General features: G+C 40.1%; 1 protein-coding gene across 13 annotated transcripts in view; it reads right to left on the bottom strand.

Moving 5' to 3' along the window:
* Window positions 1-16,917, bottom strand: part of NDRG3 (NDRG family member 3) — a 62,714-nt gene that overhangs the window by 36,900 nt on the left and 8,897 nt on the right. The window contains exon 1 of one of the 13 annotated variants that reach the window (XM_023940051.2): window positions 12,195-12,387. The exons of 5 other annotated variants lie outside the window; for them this stretch is intronic. The gene's annotated coding sequence lies outside the window, so the exon portion shown is untranslated. Of the gene's footprint in view, window positions 1-2,774; window positions 3,163-3,186; window positions 3,526-4,579; window positions 4,743-12,194; window positions 12,388-16,917 lie in introns of those variants that run through there. 7 more of the 13 variants (XM_023940048.2, XM_086853572.1, XM_086853570.1 and 4 more) reach the window with 7 other exon arrangements.

Below are 16,917 nucleotides of genomic sequence, written 5' to 3'. Positions count from 1 at the left end.
TAATTATGTGAGAAAAATAAAAACCCAGTAGGGGTTCAAAGCAAGGATTATCAAATGAATTTATCTCATCAACTTTGATTTAATACTTGGTCTCTAGATGCAACTACAGTGCACTTAATAAACAATATTTTAAAAACTCTGAAATTAACCTGGTGTTTATCTTCCTGGTCCACTATTGCTCCAAATGCTGTCTCACAGGAAGGGAGGTCTCTAGAGCAGGCTGCTGTTAGCCATAACGTGCACTATGCACTGCCCTTTCCTTAAAGCAAGCTGGGTAGCAACAAAAAAGGGCTGCTGATTTGGGTGCTGAGAATTATGTGAAACTTCCTTGAGACAGAAGAGACAACCTTCCTTAACAACAGCTGGGTTCAAATAACTGCGAAAACTTCTGTAGGGAAGTTCACAGAACAGTAAGAGACTTGCTCTGCTATAAGTCTGCAGCACAGTCAGCCTGGGAAGCTCCCCTGCTCTTAACACATTCTCACCCAGAAGACCTATGAAGGATCTCTCCAGTGGGAAACAAATACTGAGGTGAGCCAGGAAGTCACTGAGAACTGCTCATCTGAGAGCAAAATCAGACGGAGAGATTAAACCTGCACAGCCTCAGATGGTGGATTTTTTTCTAAACATTTTGATTCTCTATCTCTTCACCTAGCTTGTAAAGTTTTATAAAGGAAAAGGCACAGGGGGTATGGATGCTAAATCTGAACCAGAGTGCCTGTAGTTATTGCAGGCCACATAGCTCTCAGGCCTGACTGAAGCCTAGCCTGGGAAAAATATGAGAAGGAATTAAAACAATTCTCAGAGATACTAAACAGCCTTGCAGGTGTTGTTTTGCAACCTGTTGTTTCTCCTTGCAAGAGAGAGTCAGGGGGAGCAAAGTGCCCCTGACCAATGATAGTGATGTAGTACTTTGTTAACCAATAAGAGTTTCCTTTCTGTACTTTTCCACGTATCTGTCTATAAGACAGAGCTGAAGCAATAAACTAAGGAATTCTCGTGTCGTGACTCCCTTGAGAGTCCATTGTCGTTCTTAAAAGCCGTTCCCAATCAAAACGACACAGGGGGTTCCCATCACTGCTTGCAAGCAGCTTTTTTAGCTTGCTGAACCAGCTCTTCCCAATCCATTCACTAGTAAGCTCTCCAGAAAATGGCTGACACAGCCTAAGGACCTCATTTTAATCTAGTCAGAGGATATTACACTGGCAGACACATGTACCTTTCTCTTCCCAAGGTCTTAGCAAGCTCAATGTGATTGCCCTAGATTAAATTTGTGTAATTTGTCATTACAGCATAAAATCTACTAGCTCTATATGACTATTTGCCACAACTGCACCTGAGCACCCTGCTATGCTAACAGTAACATATGTTTTGGCTTGAAATAATGGCAAACAGGCCCATCTGAGTAAAAAAGGCCACAAAAATTCTCAAAAGAGGATGCTTTGTAGTAGAGAGACCTTTATAGACCACATCTTCAAGTGCAGAGGCAAAGGAAAGGGTGGGGTGTTGGTGAGCTGGGCTATCCTCTGTTCCAACCATACTAAAGACTACTTGTAAAAGCTCTGCAGACTTGTCTGCCCAGGAAACTATTTCCTCTCTCCATTCCTCCTATTAGTTAAAGAAAAAAACATGCCATTTCATAAGCTGAAAGCAAGCTTAAAATGCCACAACAAAGCAGCATAAATATTCGTAACACTCAAAAGATTTTTGTAAAAGACAGGCCACAGGCAAAGCAAAAGGTTTGCCTGAAACAATCCCTGTATAAATCATACATTTTTTCTATAAAAAATAGTACCACCTGTTTTGCAAGTACTCCTCTTGCCTATATTACTGTATTATATATTACTATAAATGCATTCAAATCCTCCAACTGAAGCTATCTGTCCCTTTTCAAAGGTTTCCTAAAGGCTGAAGTAGATTCTATGCTCTTTGAAAACCAGTAAGACAAGAAAACAGGAAATTCAGTAAGACAAAAGATGTGGTGAATCATTAAGCACAGAGACTAGAATCAGGGTAGAAGACAGAAGGCTACCAAAAAACAAGGCAGGCAAGCCCCAGAAAGAAACCATCTACCTATAAATAAGGTCTTAAACATGCATTTGCATGTTCACTCTAAGACAAGGCTGTTCTCAATTTACATCATTTCAATATACAAAGAAAGAAATTGGAGTACAGTTCAGTAAGTCAAGAGTATGAGTACTACAGGCGTGGAGTGTGAACTGCAGTATCTGTAGGTTCTGAAGCTCTGCTTTCTGGTCACTGAAGCTCTGGCACAACTGCTCCCTGCAGGGTTAGAAGCTGCAAGAGCTGCATCATGAATTCAAATGTTTTCTTATGGAGGTACAACCTCTCCACACAATTTAAGAACTCAGTGCAACAAAACCTTGCATTCAGAGGCCAAAAATTCTTGGGTTTTCACCTCAATTTGATGACATCTTATAATTTGTTACTTCCATAGCCACTTATACTCTTGCTTTATATGTTAAACACACTGAGGCAAAATTACACTCATTAGTTGCCAAGCTATGCTACAAAACATGGCATTAAATGTACCTAAACATATGCTCCCTCATTTGGCAGACAACAGAGGAAAGCTGAAGAAGCTCCACTCTAGGGACTCACAGCCATGACAATCCAGGTAAGGTTTCCGAGAACCACTCCCTGACAAGCTAGTTACATCTTGTAAAATGGAAAGCAGAAGTGTTGCTCCCAGACAAAGGAAGATAGGAACAAACCCACAGTTTACAACCCATGCCAGAACCAAAGTACATTACCCATGATCTGCAGGTTTGCTGCTCAGGTATTTATTTCTTCAGCCATGTGTAGCTCTCCACTGCAAATTCTCCCTTTCTTTAAAAGGGGATTCCTAATTCCTGTGCCTCCTGTGCCACAGATGGAAAACCATCTGCCTGGCAGGGCTCCTCAGCATGGCTGAGCAAACCACAGTCTTGGCATATAGATCTCAGCTAATTTTCATTTAAGGGGCTTGAGACCCTTGGGCATTCCTGTTCTGTTGCTCCTCTCCCCTGTGCAAGTCTCTGGACAGCGATGTGCTCCCAAAACCTGCACAGGCTATTTCTATAGTTTCTATTTTCTATACTAAAATGCTGGCTGACATGATAAACTTCCAGAGAAACAGGCAAAGGACCCAAATTCAGTATCAAAATATTTTCCAAGGTTACTCACTTTTCATTCCAGCTCATGTATTTTTGGGAAATGTGCCACATGGTGCTCTACCTCCAATACAAACTGTATGCCTACAGAAAGAAACTGTGTTCTGCTTCACCAGTGCAGTCCCAGCTTCTGCTGTTGCCAAAATGATTTTTTTTTATTTCCTTCATATATATTCATAGCTCTCTAGACTTTTGTTGCATAGTTATATAGTCCCTAGCTAACTCCAGTACTTTTCCCTACCCTGATAGGCAGAAAGACAAAACACATTCCAGAGGTTCCAAGCTCTGGGGGCCCAAGGCTAGGCTCTCTGGGAGCCAAGTTTGAAACCAGCTCTTTGAGACACATTTTCATAAAGTTTAATTCTTGTCTAAGGGGGAGGGGGGGCGAGAATTCAGAAAAGGGTAGAACCAGGAGTTACCTCATCACTTGTGCTTCTAATTGGGGATTTCTGTCAAATACACTAATTCACTAAATTTACCAAACGGTATTCACCCTATGTGGGGGTGGGCATTTTTCCCTATCTCCTGCCCCTGGAGGGCCTCAATAAAGACCAGCCTTTATATTACCTCCTATACTAATATTGTTTCAAAAGTGTGTTGCCTTATTCCTAGCTCTTTAAGGCATTACTGCACTTGAGCAAAGCAACAGCAGCTTCCTAATTCACCATGATTTTACATCCCTGAAATCTGAGCTACACCTAGGACAGAAAGGTCAGCTGGTACATATAATTTTTAAGGTGTTTAAACAACACCTACATTGAACAATGGTTTTGTAAGGAAAAGGTCTGTGCCCAGCTTTCCATTAATTCTGGATGAATCCAATTTTAATTAAAAGCAGTGTCAAATTGCCATGAGTGTAACTGAGCTCAGCAAGCAGGATACTGTCCCTGCCGATCACCTGAATTAACAGGCATCAGCTATAGGGCTGACTAAACAAGAATGCTGTAAAGGTCTTTAAATTGTTTTACATTACCTGGACCAGTGCCCATGAAAACACTGAGTTATGCTGAGACCCCCTATACAGGACAGTCCAAGAAGTTTTAGAGTGGGGACACCCAGGATATAAACTGGAATGAGAAATTTCTCTGATGAAAATTGTGCAAATTATTGTCTTGAAAGAGTCTCTTCTGATCATGGTATCTCTTTCAAACGACTTTGCAGCATTTCCCTTCTCCCTGAGGCAAATGAAATAAGCAGTTACTGTTACCACCAGTCATGTTACTCTCACGAAGTTCTATGTCCTTTTGTGCCCAATGGCACCACTCTGAAGCAATATCTGCGTTACCCAGTGCCAGAGCTCACACAGCTCAGACTAAACCACAGAGCCCCTCTCGTCAGCTTCATGGTGAAGGACACGATGAAATGGATCTGTTCCAAGATGCTTTCACTTCTACTGAGTCACTTACTTGGATTAGCCCTGTAGTTTAGGAGGTCCCACCCAGTCACCGGTGAGGGCTCTTGAAGGTTTTGGCTAGATGCTTGTCCAAATGAAAAAACTGTAGCTCTTCATCAGCACTGTCGCTATCAAGGCACATCCACAGCACCTTCTCCTCCTGCCCTCTCCCCTCTGTCCTGTGTCCCCACCCTTCAGCACTATGTGTAGCTGACCTCAATTGCTCCCCAGCACACACCCGCCCATGCCACACCAGGCAATTGGGAAAAATGCTGTCTTCAGCAGGAACATAAACATAAGCAGCTTATGATGAAATCTGACTGCTTTCCACCAGATCCTTCAGTTTCCTCTGGAGTTTTATTTTCAAGCTTGTTTCTGCTTCATTTCAGCCATGCTTCCTACTAATCAACTGAGTTTTCACACTTTAAGTGAAAAAAAAATTAATCTAATGTGAATACATATTGCATTGAGCAAAGTAAAGCATTCCACAGCAAGGTGAATTGGAAATCTGTTTAAATGAGATTTGAACAATGATTTTTATCATTAAATATCACATTTCAATATCTTATTGAAAAAGTTGCATTTTCACTGGTTACTAAACATTAAATTGAAGTCATCCAAGGCCAGGTTAGATGGGGCTTGGAAGAACCTGGTCTAGTGGAAGGTGGAGCTTTAAGGGCCCTTTCAGCCTAAATCATTCCATAATATAACCATTACACTTATCTGAGCCTTCTTGCTGTCTGTGAGGAACCACAATTTAAGTTATTGTACAGCTAAACAAAGAATTAGTCAGACCTGAGTTTTCATATTTTCTAATGCAATTTTGATATTTTTTAGTTCATTTGTGTGGGGTGCTACTGGGACAGAAGAAAAATATTTAAATCAAATGCATAGGATAAACTTTGTAGAGTAACTTGCATTTAAACTTAGTGTTCACTCAAATATATAAATGGTACAACCGAAACCCAACATAGTAACATACTCACTGGTGAAGGTGATCTCTTGGCATGTACAGTGGAATACATATATATATTTATATATATATATATATATATATATATGTGTGTGTGTGTGTGTGTGTGTAATCTGGATAAACCAAACTTAAAAATCATCACAGACAGTGATGTCTGCGATGTGATGTGATGTCTGTGACAGTGATGTCAGTGATTTGTCCTGCAAAGTTCAGGACAAATAGTTCTGCTCCTCAGCAGCTAAGAAGACACAAATGCTTCTTGTGCAGCTCATTCAGGGAAAGAAGAGCCCTTCATTGTGCTGTATATATATATATATACACACATCTAAATCACTTCTAGTGTCTTCACAGAGCAACCACAAGCTTTTCTTCTTAACTCAAACTTGAAAAAATGCATTTTGGCCATCAGAAAGTAGTATACTTCCAGGCAAAAGCTGATCAAACACTTCCAAGACCTCCAATTCCAAGTTATCCACCACAATGGACATGGGAGAATCTGTAAGTTTTATCATAGCAAGTACATCTTACTCAATATTAAATATTGATAGTTAATAAGAATATCAAAGAACACAGAAGACAGAAATAAGCCTCAGGATGCAATTTCACTATCTTAATCTGCTCTAACTGCAGATTGCTTGTAAAAGGGGCATTCACAGGACTGACACAAATTTTAAGAACACATTGTATGAAAAACAAATTGCTAGAATAAGATTTTTATCTTCTTCATTAATGAAATATTCCTCTTATGCATGTAGTACTGCTCCTTGAGCTTCCCAGAACAAGGTCTTTTATTTTGGCCCAACCTGTGTCATTGAAGGACAACCTCTCCTCAAGTATCAGTAGCATTACTTCAGACCCACGGCAACTGCCACACAACTGTCCCTTCCATTATTTCCATTTGGTGAATTTGCTTCCAAAGCAAAAAACATCCTTGTGTATATCAGGCTGAAACATCCCTTCTGAGGCAGCTGGCCAGGAGAGGTAACTCCACTTGGCATAGTTAAAACCAGTAATGGATACACGACAGACAATTCAGGACCAATTCAGGAGATAATTTCATTACTTATTTAATACAATTGTGAGCTTCTGCAAAAAGGGATGCTCCTGTCCTCCCTCCCTAGACCAGACAGAACTTCCTTCCTCTCCTTCCCTCACACCAGGCTGATGATTATGCAATGACATGGCAAATCAAATCTCCTTACCCTCTCCCTCAAGTGTTTTTTCCAGGACTACCTTTCACTTGCATCAGTGAACTGACTGATGAAAAGGCTCCCTGTGTGCCATCTGTTTTCTAAATCTGTCAAGTATCTCAATTTGAGGTTGGATTTAAGAAACCAGGTGTCTGGGCAGTGTTAGCTCTTCAGCTGAATCAGGGAGCAGATAATGTACATGCTCAGGACACTGCCAGATGATATGCAGGAGCCTGCACTTAGCTTCAGGGTATGATAAATCCCATATTAGATGGAGTACATACAGAACACAGGACAGAACTCTGATTTTGCTAATTTGAGTTGCCCTGTTTTAGGGTATTATTTCAAGACATACAGAGGAACTAGAGTTTCATATCACAGCCTCTGAAAGAAAACCTAGACCCTTAAGCTCTCTCCTTTGCTCCGTTCCCTTGCAGCCAGGACCCAAACCCTGCCTTGGGGAATGTCTGGCATGCTTGACTGCAATATGAGCAAATGTAATGCAGACTTTTTGCTAGGCTAGCTTTCTGCTGGATTAGTGAGCTTAAGGAATCTATCAGACAGTCACATAAACATTAGAACCAGCTCATGTAATGAGGACCAGAGTTGCAGGGACCTCTGGAACTGCCTCCAAATCCAGCAGTATAAGTTGACGATCACATACAAAAGGGTAGGGAAACATACTTACTAACTCAGTAGAGTCTTCATGGTGCTCTGTGGAAGCAAGTAACCTGGGCTATAAATGAATACCTGAGTACATATCAGCATGGACATCCATGTTATAAGTTTCTGAAATGGATAGAAGCCTTCTGATAAAACAGGTAATTAATTATGTCTTATTTCAGAGAGAGTAGAAACACCCCTGGAAGTGTCCAAGGCCAGATTGAATGGGGCTTTGAGCAACCTGGTCTAGTGGAAGGTGTTCCTGCCCATGGCACAGGGGTTAAAATAAGATATTTGAGGTCCCTTCCAACCCAAAACAGTCTGTGATTCTCTGATGCAGCAATGGACATTTTCTTTCAGCCACTGTAAGTATCCTCCCTTACAAATTATAAGGACACCTGCAAACACCTGCATGAATACAATAGAGACTTAGGGCAGAAAACACCAACTACTTAAGCCAAACATCATTCATAAGAATGAGTCATGTTTGAAGTCAGTTATAAAACTGCATATAAAGCAAATACCTAAAATACCATTAGAAGGCAAGCGACATTTTTCATAGAATTAGGAATGCGTTTCTGCAAGCAGCTAGAAGCCAAAGGCAGATGGCGCTCTGTACCAAACATACCTTCCCAAATCTTGTCAAATAGTCCTGAGGAAACTGACCTAGTCACCAAGTTCCATGTTCACCCAAACCCAATTTGCTCTCTACAGATGTCCAGTGCATGCTCTTGGTTCTGGCTGCTTGTGAGTTTAGCTCTTCCTGCAAAAGCTCTGGTCATTACTGCCTGAGATCTGCAAAAGTCCAGCAGGCACATCCTCCTAGACTTGCAAGATCCAAGACCTTGCATGTCAACAGAACTTCTGTTTCCCTTTTTCTCCATCCTTCTTTCCCTCCCTTTCCTCATTCACCTCCACACCAATTCCTGTTAAAATCTGAGTGATCAAAATCAGAAACTGAAGCTATCTACTGTGTGAACTGGACTGGATAAACAATTTATACAAAAAAAAAAGAGCAGTTTTAGAAAGGTAAGCTGAATCTGCTTCTATCAAAATAGCTTTTGCTTGCAGTATCAATCAGGTAAAAGCAATAACTTCTTTTTTCCTCACCCAAACTTTTCCACGCCAAAGCCCATGGGTTAGATCAACTCAGAGTTTAGTTTTCATTAAGAAATAACAGTGCAAGTTAAGGTGGTTTGTATTAAGTGAAATTTTGTACATTTTTGAGTTTTGTACATTTGGGATATAGGAAACATTGACAATCAAGACAGTTTCACATCACATATCTTACCATGGAAATCCACGATCCCAAAGACAATTGTCAACTAAGACACACAGTTATTGTAAACAGACCCCTGAAGATGTTAAAATACAACAATTTTACTTCTTTAAAAACTAACTGAAGATCTCAATACAACTGATTTAGTCCTAATACTCTAGTTCTGAATAAAGCTGAACCATCTCATGGTTTTCATGTTTAACCCCTCTGTGTTTAGAAAGACTTGGTTACAGCAGATCAATTCCTGATTTCATTCCCTAAAAATCAGCATGAGATGAAGATGTACTACACCAAAGCAACAGTGAAGGAAAAAGCTGACTACACCAAAGCCTAAAACTAATTCCTCAATGTGTTGGATTGGCATTTAAAAAAAAAAAAAAAAAAAAAGGGAAACACCTAAAGAAGTTTAGGCTGCTGGAAGCTGATGGGAATTTTACTCCTGGCCTATAACTGGTCATTTCTGAGAATTGACAGTAACGTTGACCATTGAAAAGTGAGATCAACCTGTGAACACTACCTTATGACCTAAGCCTGGGAATTTCTTTGTCTCTTGATTTCCTGGCTGTGAAAGGTAACAGAGCTCCAGCTGGCTCCCGTCCCTTGCGCAGCCCATGCGGCCCGGGCAGGGGCTGGGCTGGGCCTGCCGCGGCTCCCGGCCGGGAGATGGGGCCTGTGGGGCTTCACCCAGGCTCTGGCCGGGCCGGGGTCTGCTGCAGCTTCCTGAGAAGCCTCTGGGGTGGCCGAAACTTCTCGAGAGACTCCGGGCTCTAAGCGTCGCTGAACTGAAACCTGGCACCATGAACGCCTCCGGCTTGAGCAAGACTTTAACTCTTTTACTACCCAGATGAGACTTGCAGATTTAATCCTTTTTCCAGGAAGAGGGCAAGAAAGGGTGACCAACAGGTAAAGAAACAACAAACTATCAAAGACAGTGATGAAAGGAATTACGCTTCAGATAGGAGAGAGAAATAAGGAAATGCTTTAATAAGCTAAAATATTCTTCTGTTAAAGCTTTGGAGATAGACAATAGTGTTCTGAAAAAACTCCTTTAATTCATGACAGAGTATATTGGGAGGAATGGAGTATTTCAAAGTGTGGATTTAAGCAAATAGTGAAGTAGTAGAAGTAGATGCTGAAACAGAAAAAAAGAAGTGATAGCTGTTGAAGATTTATAGCCCTTAAGAGGAAAAGAGAAAATTCCTGTCACCAGAAATGCTCACAGAGACAAATTAAGAGAACTTTTGCCTTTGAATAACTCATCCTTAAAATGACACCCCTTGACTTCATGGCCCAAAAAACCTACCTCAGCGTAGTGTGAAACGGGAGGAGAAAACTGATGACAGAGTTTCCAGGCAGCTGGCATCAGAGAAATAGAAAGCCATGAGGAAAATGGTTTTCTTGTGAAAAACACTATAAATTAGCAGAAGAGAACTTATTTTTCTCTACAAAGATCGATGAGAAGACTATAGCAAAATTAGGACTGTTTTAACCACTAGGTTTTTTGTCTCTTTATGTTATCATATGAACAAGAGAATTGTTGGATAGTAGAGAAAAAGGGTTTCTGAAAGTTTTATTCTGGTTTCTTATTCTTGTAGTTTTGTTAATAAACTTTCTTTGTTCCTTTTAAGTTTTAAGCCTGTTTTGCTCTTGTTCTAATCCATATCTCACAGCAAGAAATAAGTAAGTTTTCTAGTGATATTTTAGCTAATGGTTTAAAACCACAACAATTAAGAGTTAAGAGCTAGTTTCTGAGAAGCCTGCTCACAGCATCTTTCGCAGGTAAGAACAGCGCAGCAGGAACATGGCAAGGTTTCTGTTTATGGGACCTGGATGCAATTGCAAAACCATGTAGGCTGGAAGAGATTTCTGGAGGAGAGATTACTCTCCAATCAAGAGTAATTTCAAAGCTGGATCCAGCTGTTCAGGGCCTTACGGATTTGAAAATCTCTAAGGATGTAGATTCTAGCATTACATACCATGCTCCTAGCAAAAGTAGTTTCCTTTTATCCAAGGGAATATCACTTGCTGCAAGTGTTATAAACAATGAGATTTTTAACCTGAAAATATCACAGGCCAGAATAAAAACAAAAATGAAAATGAACAGATCAGAACTGTTTAAAAATTCCCTTTCTAGAACTGTTTTATAATGAATAAGGAGTCAACTCAGATATTTCACATTAAAGGCATAGTTGGAGCAGAAATTAATCTCCTGGTAAATTTTTCAGGGCAGATGTTAATATATGAAAATAACAGGCTTAATAGTAAATTGATTGGTAATTCTGAAAAATATTTTCAATATTTTCCAGAAAAAGAACACGTGAAGAACTGCACAAGATCTGATAATGCATCATCCAGTCTGATTCAGTTCAAGAGCAAATGTCTACGGTATGGCAAAAGAAGAGCACCTGACAATAATTCCTCTTTGCCTGTACATCCATGTGTATTTCAGGCAGCATCTGTCCCTCCCAAGTCCTGTAGAAGCTTCTGTCCCAAAGCACTGAAACACTGCTGTTCCTTGTTTACACAGAAGTTATTTATTCTCACACTTTGTGCTGCAGAAAAACAGTAAGGCAGCCTTGCCCATGAAATCTTGGTGCCTCTCTCCTTCCTTGAGTCATAAGAATTATCAAGAGCTTGACCTATTATATACAGAATAGTCCTTCATCACAAAAAAAACCCAAAATATGCAATATAAAGTAACACACCCTGGAGATTTTAGCAAAGACTCTTTCTGACAGCCCATTTGAACAGCTCTGAGCAGTCACAACTCCCAGTGCCCACATGCACTGTCCAGAGAAAGAACTTTCCAATGCCCCCGGCAAACAGCAAGGATTAGAAGACCAGTCTCAACCCTACACAAGCCTGACAATACCTTCTCTAAAGACAGGCTGGCTTGCCAACACTCACCTGGAGAGAAATTATGAAATACTACTTGATGTAGTATTACCTTTCTGCAATATTACTTGCACATTTCTCACATATTAACCTTTAAGCAGAATTTGAGCTGATGCAGGCATCTCAGACATAAAATTAAAGTCTAGTTACTTCTGTGTTGAAGTTTTATTCACTCCAACATTACTCTTTTTTCCTCCCTTTCCAAGCTTCATTGCCATATCCTTTTGGAAAATGGCAGCTGTATTACATACTCCATGTCCAGTATTGCAATGTTATAGCTGTGGTATCTAAAATAATCCTCAGAAAATATTTAATATGTTCTGAAGAAGGGTAGCCATACCACAAGATGTAAGAAAGACAGTATTAGTCAGGCGAGTTTTGGTACAATCAGACATCAAACCCAATTGTAAGGAGTATCATATTCATTTAAGGCACCATGAGGGAACCAAAGCATAGATACTCTTTTCAGCATTGTCCACAGCAATTTCAGCTAATGAGTTTTATCTGACTAGTGGAGAGGTCTGAGAGCACTCACAGATCACAGGACATTTAGTTATCTGTGAAACCTCAGTAATACAATTACTCTGGATCATAATAACACTTTAAAAGTAAAATGATAGTAACTTACCTTCCACCGAACACTTCCTCAGCACCTCTAGAGTCCGATTGAGTCTTGGGCACAGCCGTGCCCTGCTCAGGAGCAAGGTGTCCCCAGGGAGACACAAAGTCCTTGAGACCACGTGCTCACGCAAGGACCATGAGGGGTTAGCTCAGCAATACCAGCAGACTCCACCACTCCACTCCCTACTCTCTCAAACTCCAAATATCTCAAGGATTTGCAGATTAAGATCATAGCTTTTGTTTAATGAACTGGAAATAATGGCATGCTTCTGTGACCAGATGCCCTTCTGTAGGTCAGGAGCAGATGTTAATACACAACTCAAAAGCACAGTTCACTTGAGTAGTTTATGAGTTTAAGTTAGTGAAGTCTTTACAATTCAGTAAAGAAATGTTTAGCAAGTTGTTAAATCAGCCTAAAATGGCAAGAAAACAATTCTGTCAATAAATATGCAAACACAACAAAGCACAGGTAACAAACCACAAATAACTAGTACCCGTACACTGAAACCATATCCAGTTTCTATGAATCCAAAACCACCTGCTTCTCTAACTCCTGTGGAGCAATCCCAAAAGAACACTATTGCAAACTGGTTAGCATTTTAATGTCATATTATTTCTGTAGTAGATGCAGCTAGAACTACCATCACAGCCTAAGAAAATGCCACCATCCCAGGTAATGGTCAGACAAAGAGGGTAAATTAGGTCTTGCTGTCACAGAAGTTTTAATACTCCAATCACAACCTGAAAACACCAGACACAAGACAAAGTTTTATGTCCTAAGCTGCAGGAACTGTATTTGACTTTACCAGGTATTTCTACTACAATATTTTGCTGATAAGTTGCACTGATTTTCCCAATGAAAATTGATCAGAGGGACCATTTTAGTCTGCCAGGCTGCATATACCTACCCCAGCATTCAAAAGGATTTCTGTTGTGAACATAGCTCTAGAGCTAAGCTTACAAAGCTTCATGAACAGCACTCTGATGAAGTGTTAACTACAGAATAAATCAGCTTAAATCCAGGGAATTGTTCCAACAGATTAAAAAATCAATGCCAAAGAGAAAGGAGGAGGTCCTGCTCCCACTTTACAAATATCTCACTTTGTTTTGAGCCTGCTACCCACTATTTCCATTTAGTGGTCTTAATCCTATTATCAAAAGAGACAGTGAATATGGATTCACATACATACTGTGCTGCTAAGACCGTGCTTCCATCATATCCTCTTCAGAGATATCTTCTTGAAACTGAAGAGCTTTGATCTATTTAAGCATTCTTTACAAGGAACTTATTTTGATCATTCACATCAGCCTTTTCAGAATCTCTCCCAGTTTCACTGGGTCTTTGAGAGCAACAGAACTCATGCTGCCCACAACACAGGTGCACTGTGAGCTTACACACCACAGTTTCCTAGTTTGATCATTATTATTTTTCCACAAGCATCTGATCTTCAATTTGCTAAACAATGAGATAATATTTTGATAGAGTTGCCGAATACAACCCCCAGTTCTGCCTCGGACTAGAAAACCGATTCAAAGCTCATCACTCTACACATACAGTGGGGGCTCTTCTCCAGCTGCATTACTTCACTCTGCTGAACTTAAAATGCTACCTTATCACTTAGTACCACAGGATTTTTTTTCATGCTTCCTCAAAGCTAACTATGATAATGTATGTTTTTTGATACAAATAAATGTTACCTGTCTTCAGTTTCTTTTTCTGACTTTGACTTCTCTGTGCTTTTGGCTTCCACATCATCCTCTGGCAATGGTTAATATTGTGAAAACACTGTATAAAATAAATCTTCCATCTGTCTGATTTATAGCTATATTTTTATTGGCTGTCGCAACAGAACCTCATGGTCTCAGAAATGCCAGTTATTCTTCCCTCACCTCCTCCACCAGTCACCCTTTCATAAAGCTTTATTACTTCCCTTTGTCCTCCCAGTGGCTTCTTTCCAAGGTGCAAGGTCCTAAACCGTTCAATGTCTCCTCTCCTCTAATTCCATGTTTTTGCTTTCTCATCACCTCTTTTTCTTTTCTAGTTCTCTTATACTCAAGTTTGCCAGATTATGCTGATAATGAGCTCCAGTGTTGATTATTCATATGATTTTACTGCTTTATAGGACTTCCACACTTCCTCAGGGAGTCATGTCAGAGTTTCTCTTTAGAAGTGCGCCTTAATGCTGCCACAAACCTTCATAAATGTGCATGCAACCTTTGACATAATGCCCTGCTTTGTCCACCACTACTAGAGTGGGGAATTTCATGAAAAATATTCTTTTATTACAGAATTTTAAAATACAAGATGCCCACATGCTTCTCTCTTGACATCAAGATGACATTTTTTAAAATTAGTCCTTTTATGTACATTTGCTCTATTTGTGTATGAGCTACACTAGGAGCTGCAAAGAAAAAGTGTCCATCCACTGCAGAGAAATGCTACACTCCTCGTTCAAGAGCTTTTATGAAATGTAGGACGCAGAGGGAATCATCAAAGGCTCAGGCACTCTTTTCAAAACAATGGCTTGATCTGGTTTAGTTGAGTGAGCTCATCATGATCTCTTTCTAGGCTGTACTCTTGGTCCTCTTGAACCTTCAGGCAATGCTTCTTATGTCAATATTACTCAATACAGTGAAGTCAGTTTCTTTGATCTATCTGAAACTCCAGTTTAGCACAGGAGCATGAATATTTCTCACACTTCCTTCACCAAACCACACACTGGGATTAAGTAGTCTTGTTTCTCTTGGGATCTTTTGAGTCAACATGGAATAACTTTGCATTTAATGAAGGGACCAACACTTTCCACTGCAGCCCAATACACTGGCACCTGATACACTCCTGTTAAATATTCACCTCAGTTAGAGATTAAATGTTTTGATTTTCCTTCAAATGAAGATGCAGTCAGGAGAAACCAAGAAAGAGGTAAAAGCTCCAAGGCTACTTCTCCTGCAATGCCCCTGCAGCCAGTTTGGAGGAAAACAGAACCCTCACCATCCCTGACTGAAAGCTGTTTTCTACCTTCTACTATGCAGTCAGCAGTAATAAAAGTCATCACTCTTCATCTAGTCACGGCATGAGAGAGACAGCACAGCACCACTCCCCCAAGCTTCTTACCAGGTCAGTGGTGATGTGTTAATGCAGGTGCTCAGAGGAAGAAGCAGCAGCTGTCAATATTAAGATGTGCCTGTTCATCCCTTAAAAATGAGGAATATACAGGTATGCCAGTAAAATAAGGATGGAACTTCCTAATAGCTGCCCAGAAACAACTGCAGGCTTCGTCTGTTTGGCCAGGCAAGAGAAAGAGATCCTCCTCCTACTACAACTGCACCCAGGAGTTCAGAGGCACCAGAAGACACTAGGAGGAAGGCACCTCTTCTCCCCACAACCTGCCTTTCCCCATACCTCTGATCCATGCAGACTATTGAACCCTGCTGCAGGGAAGCAGAGACCAGGAGCATGGAACAAGTCCCTTGATGGATGGAAAGGCAAGTGCCAGTCTTGAAAGCTGAGGTCCTGGACTCTGGAATCACTACTGCTCAGAAACCTTAGGGTTTTCTTAAAAACACAAAAGAAAATTTTAGTCTAGGGATTTAGGATAGGATAAAAATACTTCTGACTTCACTAAATTAAATGTTTAAAGATCAGGATTTAAACTCTGTGAGCTTTTCCATACTGAATGTTTTGACAATATAAAGACTGTATTTGCTTAAGTCATTTTTAGGCAAACAAGTTGACTGATGATGGCTTCTACATAAACAGTTCATTTTAATAGGGATACAGGATAAAAATAGCAGCATAAGTGCCATGTTTATAATCAATCCATAACCCAGAACAGTTGAAGGCTAGAGATCTGAGAAAACATTAATACATCACATCAAGGAATAAAACTTTTGATAAGCAAGGTATCTGCATTACAACATCTCTCTGTTCAGACAATTAACACCCTCAGGTAACAAATTTAGCTTTCTGGTACAATGTGTTTCAAACCATTTCAATTTTTTTCCCCAACAACCACTACCTACCAATGAGAGAAAGCAGAGAGATTCATTTTCTGGAAACTTCCCTAAACAGATGAATAATATGTGCCTAAATAGTTCTTATTTTATGAAAATTAAGTATTGATGGTGTTTCTCCTGCATTTATACATAGTTTTAAATTCATATTTCTATTCTACTATGAATTTCTTCAAAGCTTACTATACCATACAATGGACTTTACCTTATTTCTTCCTTTTTTTAAAGGGAGCACAGGCTTCTCTGGCTGTTTTATTGCTTTTATTGTTAAGAAACTCCTGTCTTTATTAAAGAAAAATGACACAATTAAAATCAAGGGCAAAAAAGCAGTTATCTTTTGTAAGGCCCAAGGAAAAACCTGCATTACTCTTCTACTACTGACAAAAAAAGATAATATAATGCTCTGTGAATGTCTCCTCCATCTGAGAAGTCCTATGCAACACAATTTCCAAAGCTGCCATTTGAAGGCTGTCTTGGGCTTTGATTCGCAACCTCAACAAAACATTTTTTAAACAAGGAAAAAAGAAGATTAAAGTTTTTTTTCTCCCAAATCAAACCAGTTCTTGAGCACAGTCTAAAGCTGAAGGTCAGCCCCAAGTGACACAAGCACTCAGCTCACTGTCCCTTCCCCAAAGCTGCTTCTGCTCTGCCTCCCAGCACTGCACATTCCCATCTGCTCTTCACTGCTGATGCTGGAATTCCTACAGAAATTCTGC

The sequence above is a fragment of the Cyanistes caeruleus genome, chromosome 16 (genome assembly GCF_971803275.1).
Source record: "Cyanistes caeruleus chromosome 16, bCyaCae1.hap1.1, whole genome shotgun sequence".
Lineage (NCBI taxonomy): Eukaryota > Metazoa > Chordata > Aves > Passeriformes > Paridae > Cyanistes > Cyanistes caeruleus.
The sequence above is the reverse complement of the archived record's forward strand: the minus strand, read 5'-3'. Positions and strand labels throughout refer to the sequence as shown.